This window comes from Pristis pectinata, chromosome 19, assembly GCF_009764475.1.
Source record: "Pristis pectinata isolate sPriPec2 chromosome 19, sPriPec2.1.pri, whole genome shotgun sequence".
Classification (NCBI taxonomy): Eukaryota; Metazoa; Chordata; class Chondrichthyes; order Rhinopristiformes; family Pristidae; genus Pristis; species Pristis pectinata.
Window position 1 is genome coordinate 603423 of NC_067423.1, and position 19091 is coordinate 622513.

Here is a 19091-nt window from a genome sequence, read left to right on the forward strand (position 1 = left end):
AACCTACAGAATATTGAAAGGCCTGGTTAGAGTGGCCATGGAGAGGATGTTTCCATCAGTGGGGGAGTCTGGGACCAGAGGTCACAATCTCAGAATAGAAAGACACCCCTTTAGAACAGAGATGAGGAGGAATTTCTTTAGCCAGAGGGTGGTGAATCTGTGGAATTCATTGCCCCAGACAGCTGTGGAGGGCAAGTCACTGGGTGTATTTAAAATGGAGGTTGATAGATTTTTGATTAGTAAGGGGGTCAAAGGTTAAGGGGAGAGGCAGGAGAATGGGGTTGAGAGGGAAAAATAAATCAGCCATGATCGAATGGCAGAGCAGACTCGATGGGCCAAATGGCCTAATTCTGCTTCTATGTCTTATGATCTCATCTCCCCCCTTCCTCGTCTTCCCCCCATAGAACTCATTTCCCCTTGGACCCCAGCTCCCTCACCCACCCCTCACTCTGCCTTTGCTCCCTGGTCTCATCCTCCACCTTAAAGACTCTGACAACTTGACCATGTTTATAAACCCTTCCTCTGCTGTGATTTCCAACCCCCCCACGCGTCCCCCAAACTCTGGCAGCGGACGGATTGAACCCCGCAACCCCTCCCCTTCCACCCCACCCTGAGTCTGACAGTGTCCATGCACCAGATGTGATAGGCTCCAGGTTCAGCCAGTGTCTCAGTCACACGAAATAAAACTGGCTGCACTTCTCCCCCTGGTAACTTTCAAACCCACTAGGGCCAAAGCTGAGGAAATTCTCCAGAATAAGGGAAGTCTCACTTGTGTTGGAATTCTGTAAATGTTCATAAGGTGTATATGTCATTCCACAAGTTGCAAGCCCATGAAACCAAACAGGATGCCCCAAAATTTGATGTAATGACAAGTTACACAGTTATTTCACCAACTCAGATGTTTGGCCCCACAGATTATTCCGACAGCCCCAAATCGGACCCAGAGAATGACCATGTGCTGTGAGAGCCGTCAGCGGCCCCCCTGCACCCTCACCTCTGTGGACATACTGCACTTCCTTCGCCAGCCCGTCAGTAGGAGCCAGTGCTGGGAGTGGGTCTCTGGAGACCAGGCCAACCCTTCTGCAACCAAGGTTGAAGGGGAAATAGTTGGACAGAGACCAGGCCAGTGTGGGCGACACAGGCCTCGGGCTCTGGACGGAGGTGGAGAAAGAGGGAGATGTCCTCAGGTGCATAGACGCCAAGTCCTCCTGCACGCAGTAGCAGTGGGAGGAGATAGAGGTCCAATACTCACCCCCACTAACCAGGACCTGGCCCAACAGCAGCTCTCTGATACACAAATGTAATGGGTGGTGCACAGTGCCAGGAACATCAGCCTCCCCCCAACACACACACACAGTTCACTGCTGCAGATAGAGCAAAGCTGGGAGCAGCAGCCCACTGCAGGGGTACAGAAGAGAAGCTGTTGGTCACCAGTGCCAGCGGCAGGGCCGAGCACTGACGGTGGACACTAGCCCTTTGCTCACACCCCACATTCTCTCCATGAACCTCCTGAGTGACACTCTGGATGGCGTAAACGACACTGATTCCACCCTCACCCCACATTGTATCCCTGTCCTTGTCTCTTTCTCGTGAACCAGGAGATGCCAGGGTGGGTTGGTCCAGTGATAGTCTGCACTGAGGACACACAGTTACTCATCTCTGATAGTGCATAACTCAGACACAGGCAGAGAAACAGGTGAGTACAAGCAACTTGCCGTCAGTGGAAGGGGCAAGGGTGGCACTGGATCAGGTTTGACCGCAAGGGATTTGAAGGAAGGCTTCACTGTACAGCTGACAGCTAAAGGCTGATGTCTGTGCAATGAAATGCCTCATGCATCACAGCTCCAACACCTAACTCTGTCCAGACAGTCTCTGATGGCCAATGTTTCAAGTTACATTGAGCGTGGATAGAAACCACACCATGTCTGGATCACAAATTGCAAAGGGTTTGCCTGGATCTCACAGGATTCAACAGCCCCAGCTCCAAGGGATAGAACATAGAACATAGAACAGTACAGCACAACACAATACAGGCCCTTCAGCCCACAATGTTGTGCCGACCTTTAAACCTCACCTAAGACTATCTAACCCCTTCCTCCTACATATCCCTCTATTTTGAATTCCTCCATATGCTTATCTAACAATCCCTTGAATTTGACCAATGTACCTGCCTCCACCACCACCCCAGGCAGTGCAGTCCGTGCCCCAACCACTCTATGGGTAAAAAAAAACCTTCCTATGATACCTCCCTTGAACTTCCCACCCATTACTTCAAAGCCAAGTCCTCTTGTTTTGAGCATTGGTGCCCTGAGAAAGAGGCGCTGGCCATCCACTCTATCTATTCCTCTTAATACTTTGTACACTTCTATCATGTCTCCTCTCATCATCTCTCCAAAGAGCAAAGCCCTAGCTCCCTTAGTCTCTCCTCATAATGCATACTCTCTAAACCAGGCAGCATCCTGATAAATCTCTTCTGCACCCGTTCCAATGCTTCCACATCCTTCCTATAATGAGGTGACCAGAACTGGACACAGTACTCTAAGTGTGGTCTAACCAGAGTTTTGTAGAGCTGCATCATTACCTCGCGGCTCTTAAACTCGATCCCTCGACTTATGAAAGCTAACACGTCATAAGCTTTCTTAACTACCCTATCCACCTGTGAGGCAACTTTCAGGGATCTGTGGATATGGACCCCCAGATCCCTCTGCTCCTCCACACTACCCAGAATCCTGCCATTAGCTTTGTACTCTGCCTTGGAGTTTGTCCTTCCAAAGAGTACCACCTCACACTTCTCCAGATTGAACTCCATCTGCCACTTCTCAGCCCAGCTCTGCATCCTATCAATGTCCCTCTGCAATCTTTTACAATCCTCTACACTATCCACAACATCACCAATGTTTGTGTCATCTGCAAGCTTGCCAACCCACCCTTCTACCCCCTCATCCAAGTCATTAATAAACATCACGAAAAACAGAGGTCCCAGAACCGATCCTTGTGGGACACCACTAGTCACAACCCTCCAAGCTGAATGCACTACCTCCACCACAACCCTCTGCTTTCTATGGGCAAGCAAATTCTGAATCCACATGGCCAAACTACCCTGGATCCCATGCCCTCTGACCTACTGAAGAAGCCTACCATTTGAAAAGAATGCCTTACTAAAATCCATGTAGACCACATCTACTGCACTACCCTCATCAATCTGTCTGGTCACCTCCTCAAAGAACACTATCAGGCTTGTGAGACATGATCTGCCCTTCACAAAGCCATGCTGGCTGTCGTTGATCAGTCTATGATTCTCTAAATGCCCAAAGATCCTATCTCTAAGAATTTTTCCAACAGCTTTCCCACCACAGACGTAAGGCTCACTGGTCTATAATTCCCTGGACTATCCCTACTACCTTTTTTGAATAAGGGGACAACATTTTCCACCCTCCAATCCTCCGGTACCATTCCCGTGGACAACGAGGACTCAAAGATGCTGACCAATGGTTCAGCAATCTCCTCCCTCACCTCGCGAAGCAGCCTGGGGAATATTCCATCAGGTCCCGGGGACTTATCGGTCCTAAGATTTTCTAACAGCTCCACACATCCTCTCTCTTGATATCAACATGCTGCAGAACATTAAACTTACCAACACTGTCCTCAGCGTCATCAAGGCCCCTCTCCTTGGTGAATACTGAAGAGAAGTATTCATTTAGGACCTCACCCACTTCCACAGCTTCCAGGCACATTTTCCAACCTTTATCCCTAATGGGTCCGACCTTTACTCCCGTCGTCCTTCTGCTCTTCACATGAAAAAAGCCTTGGGGTTTTCCTTAACCCTACTCCCCTTCTTGGTCTCCCCAGACCCTTCTTAAGTTCCTTCCTTACTACCCTACATTCCTCGAGAGACTTACCTGATCCTTGCTGCCTAAACCTTATGTATGCTGCCTTCTTCCTCCTAACTAGTTGTTCCACCTCTCTCGTCACCCACGGTTCCTTCACCCTGCCATTCCTTCTCTGCCTCACCGGGACAAATTTATCCCTAACATCCTGCAAGAGATCCCTGAACATCGACCACATCCCCATAGTACATTTCCCTTCAAAAATGTCATCCCAATTCACACTCACAAGTTCTAGCCTTATAGCCTCATAATTTGCCCTTCCCCAATTAAATATTTTCCCATCCTCTTTGCTCCTATCCTTGTCCATGACAATGCTAATGGTTAGGGAGCAGTGGTCACTGTTCCCCAAATGCTCACCCACTGAGAGATCTGTCACCTGACCTTGTTCATTACCTAATACTAGATCTAATATGACACTCCCTCTAGTCAGCCTGTCAACATACTGTGACAGGAATCTGTTCTGGACACACTTAAACTCTGCCCTATATATACCTTTGGTACTAAGCAGGTGCCAATCAATATTTGGGAAATTGAAGTCTCCCATGACAACAACCCTGTTATTTTTGCACCTTTCCAAAATCTGTCTCCCAATCTGCTCCTCAGTATCCTTGCTGCTACCAGGGGGCCAAGAGAATACCACCAGCAGAGTAACTGCTCCTTTCTTATTCCTAACCTCCACCCTTACTGACTCCAGAGAGGATACTTCTACATTATCTACCCTTTCTGCAGCTGTAATAGTGTCCCTGACCAGTAACACCACCCTCCTCCTCTTCTCCCCCCCCCATCCCTTTTAAAACACTGAAATCCAGGAATATTCAGTATCCATTCCTACCCTGGTGACAGCCATGTCTCTGCAAGAGCCACAATATCATAGTTCCATGTATTTATCCAAGCCCTCAGTTCATCACCCTTATTCCTGATACTTATTTAAGTAAGTGCACTTTAGCCCATCCACCTTACTACTTTTATACCCTATACTCTGTTCCTTCTTCCTCAAAGCCTCTCTATATGTTAGATCTGACTTTACTCCATGCACTTCCTCCACTGACCAATTTCTTCGGTTCCCATCCCCCTCGCAAACTAGTTTAAACCCTCCCGAACCACACTAGCAAACCTGCCTGCAAGGATATTGGTCCCCCTTGAGTTTAGGCGTAACCCATCCAATCTGTACAGGTCCCACCTTCCCCAGAAGAGATCCCAATGATCCAAAAATCTAAAACCTTGTCCCCTGCACCAACTCCTCAGCCACACATTCATCTGCCATCTCCTCCTATTCCTACCTTCACTATCATGTGGCACTGGCAGCAGTCCTGAGATTGCAACCCTTGAGGTCCTGTTCTTCAGCCTTCTGCCTAGCTCCCTAAACTCGCTTTTCAGGACCTCATCCCTCTTCTACCTATGTCATTGGTACCAACATGAACCACGACTTCTGGCTGCTTTCCCTCCCACTCAAGAATGCTGTGGACCAAATCAGAGACATCCTAGACCCTGGCACCTGGAAGGCAACATGCCATCCGGATCCTCGCTCATGTCCACAGAACCTCCTGTCTATTCCCCTGACTATCAAGTCCCCGATCACTATTGCTCTCCTCTTCTCTTCCCTTCCCTTCTGAGCAGCAGGACCAGTCCCAGTGCCGGAGACCTGGCTACTGCCGCTTGATCTCTGTAGGTCATCCCGCTCAACAGCATCAAAAGCGGAATACCTGTTATTGAGGGGAACAGCCTCCGGGGTCCTCTGCACTGTCTGCCTGTTCCCTTCAGCACATCACCTTGCCCTCCATCTGAACTTTTTTTTTCTTACCTAGCTGTAGTCTATTTAAAAGTTATAACAGTAACAGAAAACCTTACCTTTACTTACCAGCTACTCGCCAGTGTTGTTGCAGATGGCCTCTGCCTCTTGTTGCCGAAGCCTGTTGTGCCAAAGCCACTCACTCGGACTCTGTCCATTCTGAGAATGGCCGCTCTAAAATGGGATTCTCATGGTGTTTCCTTGGGGAGTGACAATGTTCCATGAAGGACATGCCACCTCCTCTCAAGATGAAGCGTTTCTCCTCCTGCAGGCCATTCTATGGGTGCCTTTGTTACTTGCTGTCAGTAGAAGCTCAGACTCTGCTTTTCCTGATGAGGCAGTATAAGCCTGACCTCCTAGTCCAGGTAGTCCTCAAAGATCATTGGCAGCCTCTTCCCAACATACAGTAGGCACTGAGGGAGCTCTGTGCTGGAGTACCAAGACAGGTGATGGTGCAGGGAAGCCAGGCACTAGAAACATACACCACAAATTGTAAGCTCATGGCGCGGTATTTCCCTCAATCCACGGGTCAACCCTGGTTGTCTGAGAAGTGCAGTAGTGCATGCTGGGAGGTGTTAACAGGTGATTTACAACACAAGGTCACGTGCATGCTGAACCCCAAAACCAGCATGCAGTAGGCAGATCTGCTCACAACCTATGGATGAGATCAGCTGCTTCCTCCTGAGATCCCCAGATCACAGGTCAGTCTACAGCCAATTCAATGTATCCACATGACGTCAAGAATGGAATGAGTGAGAGTGCTGGATACAGCAGAGGCTTTGAGAGCAGACAACAAGCCAACCGTAGTAGTGGAAACCTGCTCTCCTGAACAATCTGCATCTATAGCCAATGCAGTTACAAAATGGGGATCCATCCAACCGTGCAGTTTCTCAATGTGCTGTTCTCAGTGCACACTTCACACCTGCAGTTTGTTTTGGTTAGATTTCAGAATGAACTACTTTCAATCATTATATGAATGTTTTTATAAAATGATGATCACTATCTTCTCTAAAGTTACAATCACTATCAGATTATGAACATTTTACTGCTAATTTGGTTTGCCCGATCCATACAATGATTATGGTGTTAGCCGGGTCCATGGTGCTTCTCATGTCCTTGCTTTTACCATGCCCTACACTAAACTGTTTTGGGGTCAATGCACAATTTGCATCAATGCTTTCTACCTCTTGTATTTTCTTAGCTTCACCCAAACTAATTCTACTTGTTGATTTTCTGGGCCTTCCTCTCCAGCATATTTCTCCTCCTCTTTATTACCATGGCTAAACCTCTTTTTTTGTTAATCTTTCTTTAATTTAATTTAATGCCCAGCCTTGTCTGTTTGTCCCATGTCTCTGTAATAGTGCTGAGATTGTACCCAGTTATATCACCTGTGCCATCTAGCTTGTTACAGGTAAAAATGCTGCAAGCATTCAGATAAGGAAACTTGGGTTAGAGTCATGGAGTCATAAAGCACCACAGCACAGAAACAAACCCTTCAGCCCATCTAGTCCATGCCGGCCTGGTTTTCTGCCTAGTCCCATCTACCTGCACCCGAACCATAGCCCTCCATACCTCTCCCATCCATGTCCCTATCCAAACTTCTCTTAAATTTTACAACTGAACCCACATCTGCCACTTCCGCTGGCAGCTCATTCCACACTCACACCACCCTCTGAGTGAAGAAGTTCCCCCTCAGTTTTGTCTCTTTTCTATTTTCCCATGCTCTGATCCTTACTGGAACTACAATTAAAGTTCTGTCTCTTAGTCATGGAGTCATATAGCATGGAAACAGACCCTTCAGCCCAACTAGTCCATGCCAACCAAAGCTAGTCCCATTACCCGAGTTTGGCCGATATCACTCTAAACTTTTCCCGTCTGTGTACTTGTCCAAGCATCTTTTAAATGTTAAAATCTTCTGGAAAGACTCTGGCTATGATTATCCATTTCACTACTTTGCACTATTGCTTTGCAACTTTCTAAGTTTCCTCTCATCAAAGCAACCCCCCCACACCCCATCCCCCCTGTTATTTAGCTTAAGACCATATTTACAGCCCAATTTACGCAATTTTCTCAGACTCTGGTCACAGTCTAATTGAAGTGAAGCCCATTCCAATGGGACAGCTCCTTTCCTCCCAGTGCCAGTTTTAGTCAAAACCTATTTCTCCCATATCAATTTCTGAGCCATGCATTCAACTAGAATATAGAACATGGAACATAGAACATAGTACTTCACAGGAACAAGGTCTGTGGACCAGGCTGTCTGTGATGACCATAATTCCAAACCCAAACTAATCCCGTCTGCCTGCATATAGGATTTATGAGCATTTGGAAAACCATGGCCTAATTAGGGACTGTCATCATGGCTTTATGCAGGGCAAGTCGTGTCTAACTGACTTCATTGAGTTTTTCGAGGAGGTGACAAAGGTGATTGATGAAGGTAGAGCTGTCGATGTTGTCTACATGGATGTTAGTAAAGCATTTGACAATGTTCCTCATGGGAGACTCATCGAGAAGATTAAGATACATGGGATCCAGGGGAACTTGGCCGTTTGAATTCAGAATTGGCTTGCCCATAGAAGACAGAGGGTACTGGTCAATGGGACTTATTCTGGCTGGAGGTCTGTGACTAGTGGTGTTCCACAGGGATCTGTACTGGGGCCTTTGCTGTTTGTGATATATATATATATATAAATGACCTGGATGAAAACGTAAGTGGGTGGGTTAGTAAGTTTGGAAATGATGCAAAGGTTGGTGGTGTTGTGGATAGCATAGAAGTCTGCCAAAGGATACAGCGGGATACAGATTATTTGCAGATATGGGTGGAGAGATGGCAGATGGAGTTCAACCCAGCCGAATGTGAGATGTTGCACTTTGGGAGATCAAGTGTAGAGGGACAGTACACTGTTAATGGCAAACCCTTAACAGTGTTGATGTGCAGAGGGATCTTGAGGTCCAAGTCCATAGCTCCCTGAAAATGGCTACGCAGGTTGATAAGGTGGTAAAGAAGGCAGGAAAGGAGATTTACAAGGCATTTTTTTTTACACAGGGAGTAGTGGAAGCAGATACAATAGGAATGTTTATTAGGCATTTAGACAGACACACCAACTGGCAGCGAATAAGAGGCATATAGACCATAGAACATAGAACAGTACAGCACAGGAACAGGCCCTTCAGCCCACGATGTTGTGCTGAACTAATTAAATTAGTAATCAAATGCCCAACTAAACTAATCCCTTCTGCCTACTCATGCTTGCCTTCATTAGTTGAAGACTTGAGTTCAAGAGTCAGGAAGTTATGTTTCAGCTTTATAAAACTCCAGTTAGGCCGCATCTGGAGTATTGCATTCAATTCTGATGACCCCATTACAGGAAGGATGTGGAGGCTTTGGAGAGGGTGCAGAAGAGGTTCACCAGGATGCTGCCTGGATTAGAGGGCATGAGCTATAAAGAGTGGGTGAACAAACTTGGATTGTTCTCTCTGGAGCGGCAGAGGCTGAGGGGAGATCTGACAGAGGTTTATAAGATTATGAGTGGCATAGATAGAGTAGACAGTCAGTATCTTTTTCTCAGGGTCGAACTGTCTTAATACCAGAGGGCATACATTTAAGGTGAGTGGGGGTAAGTTCAGAGGAGATGTGCGGGGCAAATTCTTTACACAGAGAGTGGTGGGTGCCTGGATTGTGCTGCCAGGGGTAGTGGTGGAGACAGATACAATAGAGGTGTTCAAGAGACTCTTAAATAGGCACATGAATGTGCAGAGAATGGAGGGATATGGACATTGAGTAGGCAGAAGGGATTAGTTTAGTTGGGCATTTGATTACTAATTTAATTAGTTTGGCACAACATCGTGAGCTGAAGGGCCTGTTCCTGTGCTGTACTGTTCTATGTTCTATGGTCTATATGCCTCTATTCGCTGCCTGTTGGTGTGTCTGTCTAAATGCCTAATAAACATTCCTATTGTATCTGCTTCCACTACTCTCTGTGTAAAAAAAATGCCTTGTAAGTCTCCTTTAAACTTTCCTGCTCTCGCCTTAAACGTGTACCCTCTAGTATTTGACATATCCACCCTGGGAAAAAGATTCTGACTATCTACTCCATCTGTGCCTCTCATTATCTTATAAACCTCTCTCAGATCTCCCCTCAGCCTCCAGAGCTCCAGAGAAAACAACTCAAGTCTGTCAGACCTCTCCTTATAGCTAATACTCTCTAATCCAGGGAATATCCTGGTGAACTTCTTCAGCAGCCTCTGCAAAGCCTCCACATCCTTCCTGTAATGGGGCAACCAGAACTGCACACAATACTCCAAGTGTGACCTAACCAAAGTTTTACACAGCTGCAACATGACTTCCCAGCTTTTGTACTCAATGCCCCACCCGATCAAAGCCCGTATGCCCTACGCCTTCTTTCCCACCCTATCTACTTGTTGCCACTTTCAGGAAGCTGTGGACTTGAACCACAAGATCCCTCTGTACATCAATGCTCCCAAGGGTCCCACCATTTACTGTGTACTTTCCTCCCAAAGTGCAACTATTTCATCACATTGACCCAATGACAATTTGCATGTAGCTCAGCTATTAATCCAGGAGATAACAATCATTGTGGTAATTGTGTTTAATTTGGACTCGTGCTGTTCATACTCCCTGGAGAATTTCCTTCTTTGTCCTTTCTACATCATGAACTTCACAACAACTGGATCATTCCTTTCCCACTCTGTTGAGGAGAAGTCCTTGGCACTGCCGCCAGGTGGGCATCCAGATTCTCCACAAATAACCAATAAGAGGAAACACATCCATAGAACCATAGAACAATAACAGCACAATACAGGCCCTTCGGCCCACAATGTTGTGCCGACCTTTAAACCACGCCTAAGACTATCTAACTCCTTCCTCCCACATATCCTCCTATTTTAAATTCCTCCATCTGCTTATCTAACAATCTCTTGAACTTAACCAACGTATCTGCCTCGACCACTACCCCAGGCAGTGCATTCCATGCACCAACCATTCTCTGGGTGAAAAACCTCCCTCTGATATCTCCCTTGAACTTCCCACCCATTACTTTAAAGCCATGCCCTCTTGCATTGAGCATTGGTGCCCTGGGAGAGAGGCGCTGGCTGTCTCGTCTATCCATTCCTCTTAATATTTTGGATACCTCTATCATGTCTCCCCTCATCCTCCTTTTCTCCAAAGAGTAAAGCCCTAGCTCCCTTAGTCTCTCCTCAGAATCCATACTCTCCAATCCAGGCAGCGTTCTGGTAAATCTCTTTTGCACCCTTTCCAAAGCTTCCACATCCTTCCTATAATGAGGCGACCAGAACTAGACACAGTACTCTAAGTGTGGTCTAACCAGAGTTTTGTAGAGCTGCATCATCACTTTGCGGCTCTTAAACTCAATCCCATGATTTATGAAAGCTAACATCCCATAAGCTTTCTTAACTACCCTATCCACATGTGAGGCAACTTTCAGTGATCTGTGGATATGAACCCCCAGATCCCTCTGCTCCTCCACACTACTCAGAATCCTGCCATTGACCTTGTACTCTGCTTTGGAGTTAGTCCTTCCAAAGTGTACCACGTCACACTTCTCTGGATTGAACTCCATCTGCCACTTCTCAGCCCAGCTCTGCATCCTATCAATATTCATCTGCAAGATTCGACAGTCCTCCACACTATCCACAACACCATCGACCTTTGTGTCATCTGCAAACTTGCTAACCCACCCTTCCACCCCCTCATCCAAGTCATTAATAAATATCACAAAAAGTAGAAGTCCCAGAACCGATCCTTGTGGGACACCACTAGTCACTGCCCTCCAATCCGAACGCACTTCCTCCACCACAACCCTCTGCTTTCTACAGGCAAACCAATTCTGAATCCACATGACCAAACTACCCTGGATCCCTTGGCCTCTGACCTTCTGAAGAAGCCTACCATGTGGAACCTTGTCAAATGCCTTACTAAAATCCATGTAGATCACATCTACTACACTGCCCTCATTAATCTTCCTGGTCACCTCCTCAAAGAACCCTATCAGGCTTGTGAGATATGATCTCCCTTTGCAAAGCCATACTGGCTGTTCCTAATCAGTCCATGATTCTCTAAATGCTTATAGATCCTATCTCTTAGAATCCTTTCCAACAGCTTGCCCCCCACAGACGTAAGGCTCACTGGTCTATAATTCCCTGGACTATATCTACTACCTTTTTTGAATAAGGGGACAACATTTGCCATCCTCCAATCCTCCGGTACCATCCCCGTGGACAACGAGGACTCAAAGATCCTAGCCATGGTTCAGCAATTTCCTCCCTTGCCTCGCAGAGCAGCCTGGGGAATATTCCATCAGGGCCCGGGGATTTATCTGTCCTAATATTTTCTAACAGCTCCAACACATCCTCTCTCTTGATATCTTCATGCTCTAGAACATGATCCTTACCAACACTGTCCTCAGTGTCATCAAGGCCCCTCCCTTTGGTGAATACTGAAGAGAAGTATTCATTGTACATATCAGCAGTGAGAACACTACATTTGAAGCAGAAAAGAAATATTTTCAAAAGTTCCCACTACTCAACCTATTAAATGTTCTCATTAGTCTAAAGTCAAATGGTAATGAATGATTTCACTGTTGTATCATGTTGCATTCCAATGGCAAATAATGTTGCCAGCATTCTACAACACTCTGGTAATGCTGACACAGCGCTGGTCGGAATTCTTTATGATGATGTCAGTTTGAAACACAAGGATGCATCAGCTAATCACAATTGATATAGTAACCCCACCACTGTCCCCCCAACCGTCCCCCCAACCCCATCTCCCCCAACCCCACCACTGTACCCCCAACCCCACCACTGTCCCTTCAACAGCACCACCCCACAACCCCACCACCCCACCACTGTCCCCCCGACCCCATTTACCCCCAACCTCACCACTGTCCCCCCAACCCCACAACCGTACCCCCAACCCCATCTCCCCCCCAAACCCACCACTGTCCCTTCAACAGCACCACCCCACAACCCCACTACTGTCCCCCCAACCATACCCCCAACCCATCTCCCCCAAACCCCACCAGTCCCTTCAACAGCACCACCCCACAACCCCACCACTGTCCCCCCAACCCCACCTCCCCCACAACCCCACCACCTCCACCCCAACCCCACCACCTCGCCACCTCCTGCCCCCACAACCCCAATTTCCACACACAACCCCATCACCTCTCCACCACCCCACCACCTCTCCCCAACCCCACAACCCCACCACCCCACCACCTTTCCCCAACCCCATCACCTCTCCACCACCCCACCACCTTTCCCCAACCCCACAACCCCACCACCCCATCACCTTTCCCCAACCCCACAACCCCACCACCCCACCACCTTTCCCCAACCCCACAACCCCACCACCCCACCACCTTTCCCCAACCCCACAACCCCACCACCCCACCACCTTTCCCCAACCCCATCACCTCTCCACCACCCCACCACCTTTCCCCAACCCCACAACCCCACCACCCCACCACCTTTCCCCAACCCCACAACCCCACCACCCCACCACCTTTCCCCAACCCCACAACCCCACCACCCCACCACCTTTCCCCAACCCCACAACCCCACCACCCCACCACCTTTCCCCAACCCCACAACCCCACCACCCCACCACCTTTCCCCAACCCCACAACCCCACCACCCCACCATCTTTCCCCAACCCCACAACCCCACCACCCCACCACTGTATCCCCAACCCCACAACCCCACCACTGTATCCCCAACCCACTCTCCTCCACATCCCCACCACCTCGTCCCCCACATCCCCACCACCTCCTGTCCCCCACAACCCCACCACCTCCTACCTGCCGCAGCCCCACCACCTGCCCCCAACCCCACCATCATACCTCCCCAACCCATCCACTTGCCCCCAACCTCACCACCTCACCTCTTCCTGCCCCCCACAACCCCACTTTCCACACACAACCCCACCACCTCCCCCCACAACCCCACCGCCCTACAACCCCGCCACCATCCCACCTCCCCTCACAACCCCACATTCCCACCTCCCAACTAATTTCATTCTGCTGGTTATTCTTTACTTGGTCATCCTCCAACTAATTGCCTCCAGCTGGCCACCCTTCGCATTAGATGTGGAGAGTGTCGTGGTGAGGAGCTGGAGCTGAGTAAGTTGGGTTGAGCCCATCTGGTGGAGATCTGTTCCTACACAATGTTAACATCTGAGTTTTGATGGGTGAGGCTTTTAATGCAGAGAGGAAGAGTTGTTGTTCTGGTTCTTTAGTGAGCAGACTGAGGGAAGGAGTGGGAATAGTGAGAGCCGAGAGTGGATTCAAGGTAGTTAGTTAGAGGGTGATAAAAGGTAGAAAGATAATAAGAAGTTTGAAATAAAATTAAGGTGCAGCATAGCAGAAAGGCATGGAGGTGACAGGCTAATGAGGTCAACAAGTGAAAGGAGCTGGTTGGTGGGTGACTGATGAATATTTTTGTTTTAAACTGTTTACTTGAGGTAAGTGAGTCAATCCAATAAATGGATGTGTGGCCGGCCGTGTTTGAATGCACCTCCTGGACTACATAGGGACCAAGATGCTTCCAGTGTCCTGGACATCACAGGTGCAGGAAGAGTTGTCAGCTGCAGGAGTTCGAGCAGCAGGTGTGATCCATCCGTGAGTCTCTGCATCTCATCAACAGTACGTTTCAGGAGCTGGTCAGCTCACAACTCGAGAGTGAAGGTGGAGAGTGAATGAGTGAGCAGTAGACAGACAAGGAAAGAACAGGTGGGTAGTTCAGGTAACTTCTGAGGACATCTGTTCACTCAGTAATCTTCAGCTCACTCCCTGAAGAGTGCAGTCATAGCCAAGGACACAGCACCATGGGTAGTTCCAGAGTATGGAGCAGGGGAGTGGTTACTGGAGCAACACCTTGGGAATTCTATGGTTTGGGGACTCCAGAGTATGTTGGCTCCCTGGTGCTAGGTTCCAGGGTATCAGTGAGTGGCTGCAAAACATTCCGGAGGGGAAGGGTGAACAGCCAAAGATGCTAGTCAATGACATGAGTAAGAAGGTCGTCCTATCGGCAAACTTTAACATGTGGGAAAAGTGATTAAGAGGCAAGGCCTCGAAGGTAGTGAACACTGATCACTCCCAGTGCCATTTGTCAATAGTTTACAAACAGGAGGAAGTGCAGATGAATGCGTGGCTGGAGAGGAGTTGCACAGTGACGATTCCAGGATTCCTGATGCATTGGCACCTGTTCAAGAGAAGGTAAGTCCTCTGCCACCAACAGAATGCACCTCACTGGTGCTGGGACTTATTCAGAGAAGCAACCAGAGAATAGAACTCACCCTTCACATTTGCAAAGCCAAAGTCCTCTGCCAACCTGCCTCCTATGTGTAACCTTTCCCCCTGGAAATAAAGGTCCACAGTGAGAACTTGGAAACTGTGGAACACTTCCTATATCTTAAGAGCCACCTCTCAACAAAGGCAGGCATTGATGATGGAATTCATCATCACTTTCAGCAAGCCAGCACACACTCTGGGCATTTGATCAAAAGATGACTTGAAGGTCAAAACCTCAAAGTAGGTGTGAAGCTGTATCAACAATACTACCTCTGTAAATTTATCCAACACCCTGGCAAGATAAGCAAACTAATGTCAGTGTCCTTTAACAGGATAACTCATCCAGCATTGAGGTCCTCATTATACTCGGTCCACTGGGTAGGTCACATTGTTTGTAGGCCTGTCACCAGGATCCTGAGACACTCTACTCAATCACAGCACGGGATTAGCAGGTGGACAGTGGAAGTAATTTAACGATGTTCTGACAGCCACCTTGAAAAGTGTAACGTTCCCACCGACATGACTTATCACCAAACACAATGGAGAAGGAACTGTTGATATTGCATGCAGACCCTCACATCATCAGGAGCACACGGAGCCCAGTGTAAATGGCAGTAGGAGTCCCCCACCTCCCAAACTACCCACCTGTCTGCCACTTTACCATCTCTTGCCTTACCTGTCCCAGAGTCTGCAGATCCAAAACCGGCCTCATCAGGCACCCGAGAACCCACAAAACTGGAGTGGAAACAAATTATCTTTGACCCGAAGGATTGCCTAAGAAGCAGACAATATAATCTTTGTCCCTGATGGATCTCACATCACTTCATACCACTTGCTTACTAGTTACACACAATATGCAGGGTTACGACCTGAGATGTCGACAGTTCCTTTCCCCCCACAGATGCTGCTCAACCCCCTGAGTTCCTCCAGAAGATCATTTGTTGCTCCAGATTCCAGAACCTGCAGTCTCTTGTGCCTCCTACTAACTATTTATTTGTTGGTAGGGAATTTTGGGCTCACGTTACATTGACTTCCATTCCTCTCTCATCTTATCTCCTTGGCCAGTCTCAGTTACCTCTTCTGTCCTCAGATGGTTATACTTAGCCTGGCTGAAGAAGTCACCTGACCTGCATCACCACCCATGGTTACTTCTTATTCCCCTTCTCTACCATCACCCCAGGAGCCCTGGTGTTGGTTATTCCACTGTTCTGTCTTGAAGCGTACGTATGTCCTGAATCACTTCGTCCTTAGAGATCCAAGTTGTTACAATTTGTCCTGGTTCCACATTTTAACCCTCTGCACATCAACACTGTTAAGGGTTTGCCATTAACAGTGTACTGTCCCTCTACACTTGATCTCCCAAAGTGCAACATCTCACATTCGGCTGGGTTGAACTCCGTCTGCCATTTCTCCGCCCATATCTGCAACTGATCCATATCCCACTGTATCCTTTGGCAGTCTTCTACACTATCCACAACATCACCAATCTTTGCATCATCTGCGAATTTACTAATCTACCCATCCACGTTTTCATCCAGGTCATTTATATGTATCACAAATAGCAGAGGCCCCAGGACTAATCCCTGTGGAACACCACTAGTCATGGACTTCCAGTCAGAATAAATCCCATCAACTACTACCCTCTGGCTTTTATGGGCAAGCCAATTATGAATCCAAATGACCAAGTCACCATGAACCCCATGCATCTTAATCTACTGGATGAGACTACCATGAGGAACCTTGTCAAATGCCTTATTAAAATCCATGTAGACAACATCCACAGCTCTACCTTCCATCAATCACTTTCATCACCTCCTCGAAAAGCTCAATCAAGTTAGTAAGACACAACTTGCCCCGCACAAAACTATGCTGCCTGTTTCTAATTAGGCCATGGTTTTCCAAATGCTCATAAATCCTATCCCCAACAATCCTCTCCAGTAACTTCCCTACCACTGACGTGAGACTCATCGGTCTATACTTTCCAGGATTATCCTTATTTCCTTTCTTGAATAATGTGACAACATTAGCTACTCGCCAGCCCTCTAGGACCTTGCCTGTGTCTGCAGAGAACACGAAGATCTTGGTCAAGGCCCCAGCAATCTCATCTCTTGCTTCTCTCAATAACCTCTTAATAATAAACTGTAATAATAATTATGTTGTTTTTTTTTATACACAGAGTGGTGGGTGCCTGGAATGTGCTGCCATGGTGGTGGAAGCAGACAAATGACAATATTTAGAGGCATCTCAACATGAACAGGCAGGGAATGGAGGGATATAGACCATGTGCAAGCAGATGGGATCAGTTTAGATTGACATTGTGAACTGAAGGGCCTGTTCCTGTGCTGCACTGTTCCATGTTCTCTGTTCCAAAGTTATGAGGAGAGACTAGTTCTGTTCTCCCTGGAGCACAGGAGGTTAAGAGGGGGCATGATTGAGGTACATAAAATTATGAAGGGTATAGAAAGGGTAGAATGCAGGAAACTTTCCCTCATATCAGAAGTAGATAAACCAGAGGCCTCAGATTTAGAGGAAGGGGGAAGAGATTCAGAGCGGATCTAAGGGGGACCTTCTTCACCAGAGAATGATGAGCACCTGGAACACACTGTCTGAGAGAGTGGTGGAAGCTGGGTCGCTGACAGCATTGCAGAAGTGTCTTGATGAACACTTGAATCATTTAGAAATAGAAAAGGACCAAGATCAAATCAGAGCAAAGATTCTAAACTTGGGTGAGGCAAATTTTTCCAGACTGGGATAAAGGCAGAGAAAGCTGCAAACATTCAGCAGGTCAGGCAGAGCTGTGGAAAGAGAACCAGAGTTAACATTTCAGGTTAAAGACCCTGTCAGAACTAGGAAAGAGAGAAAACAAGTTGGTTTTAAGTTACTAGACCGGAACTGATTCATTGAAAGTGGCCGGCAATCTGTCCCAGAGCAAGATGGAGATCCAAGGGGTTCAGGATAAATAGATTCCCACAAAGAGAAAGGGTGGGACTGCCAAATCCAGATCCCCCTGGAGGACAGTAGAGGGGTCGGATGAGACAAAAGCAGAGAGCTCATGTCACGAACACAGAGATTAATACAACAGCTTGAGGAGGAGTGAAATTGGCTGAGTGATTGAGAGCGAGGAGGAATACGATCGCCTGTGGGAGATATTGATGGTTTGCTCAACCGGGCAGAAAATAAGCAAATGGAATTCATTCTGGAGAAATGTAAGGTAATGTGTTTTGGGAGGTGAAAGAGACAAAGGAATACACAATAACTGGGGAGGTATTGACTGGCTTGGAGTGACAAAGAGACCTGAAGTGCAGAAAGACAGGTTGATAAGAAGGTTCAAAGCTACTTTCAATGTTTTCCAATATTACCTGAGTCATAGAATATAAAGAGAGGACCTGCTCAAACTCTTCAGATGGGAAGCGGGTACTGTGGTAAAAGGTGAAACCATGACCTCAGTGGTAGGGAAGCCATTGGAGAGGATCCTTAGGGATAGGATTTATGAGCATTTGGAAAACCATGGCCTAATTAGAAACAGTATGGCTTTTGTGCAGGGTAAGTTGTGTCTTACGAATTTCATTTGAGTTTTTCGAGGAGGTGATGAAGGTCATTGATGAAGGTAGAGCTGTGGATGTTGTCTACATGGATTTTAGTAAAATATTTGACAAGGTCCTTCATGGGAGGGTCAGCGAGAAGATTAAGATGCGTGGGATCCACGTTGACGGCCGTTTGGATTCAGAATTGGCTTGTTGTAGAAAACAGAGGGTAGTGGTCGATGGGACCTGACTTGGGTGAAAATGTGGCTGGGTGGGTTAGTAAGTTCGCAGATGATACGAAGATTGGTGGCAATATGGATTGCGTAGAGGACTGGCAAAGGATACAGCAGGATGTAGAGCAGGTGCAGATATGGGTGGAGAAAAGCCAGTTGGAGTTTAATCCAACTAAGTGTGAAATGTTGCACTTTGGGAGGTCAAAAGTAAAGGGAAAGTAAACAGTTAACAGCTCTTAACAACGTGGATGTACAGAGGAATCTTAAGTCCATACTCCCTGAAAGTAACCACACAGGTTGATAGGGTGGTAAAGAAGGTGTATGGC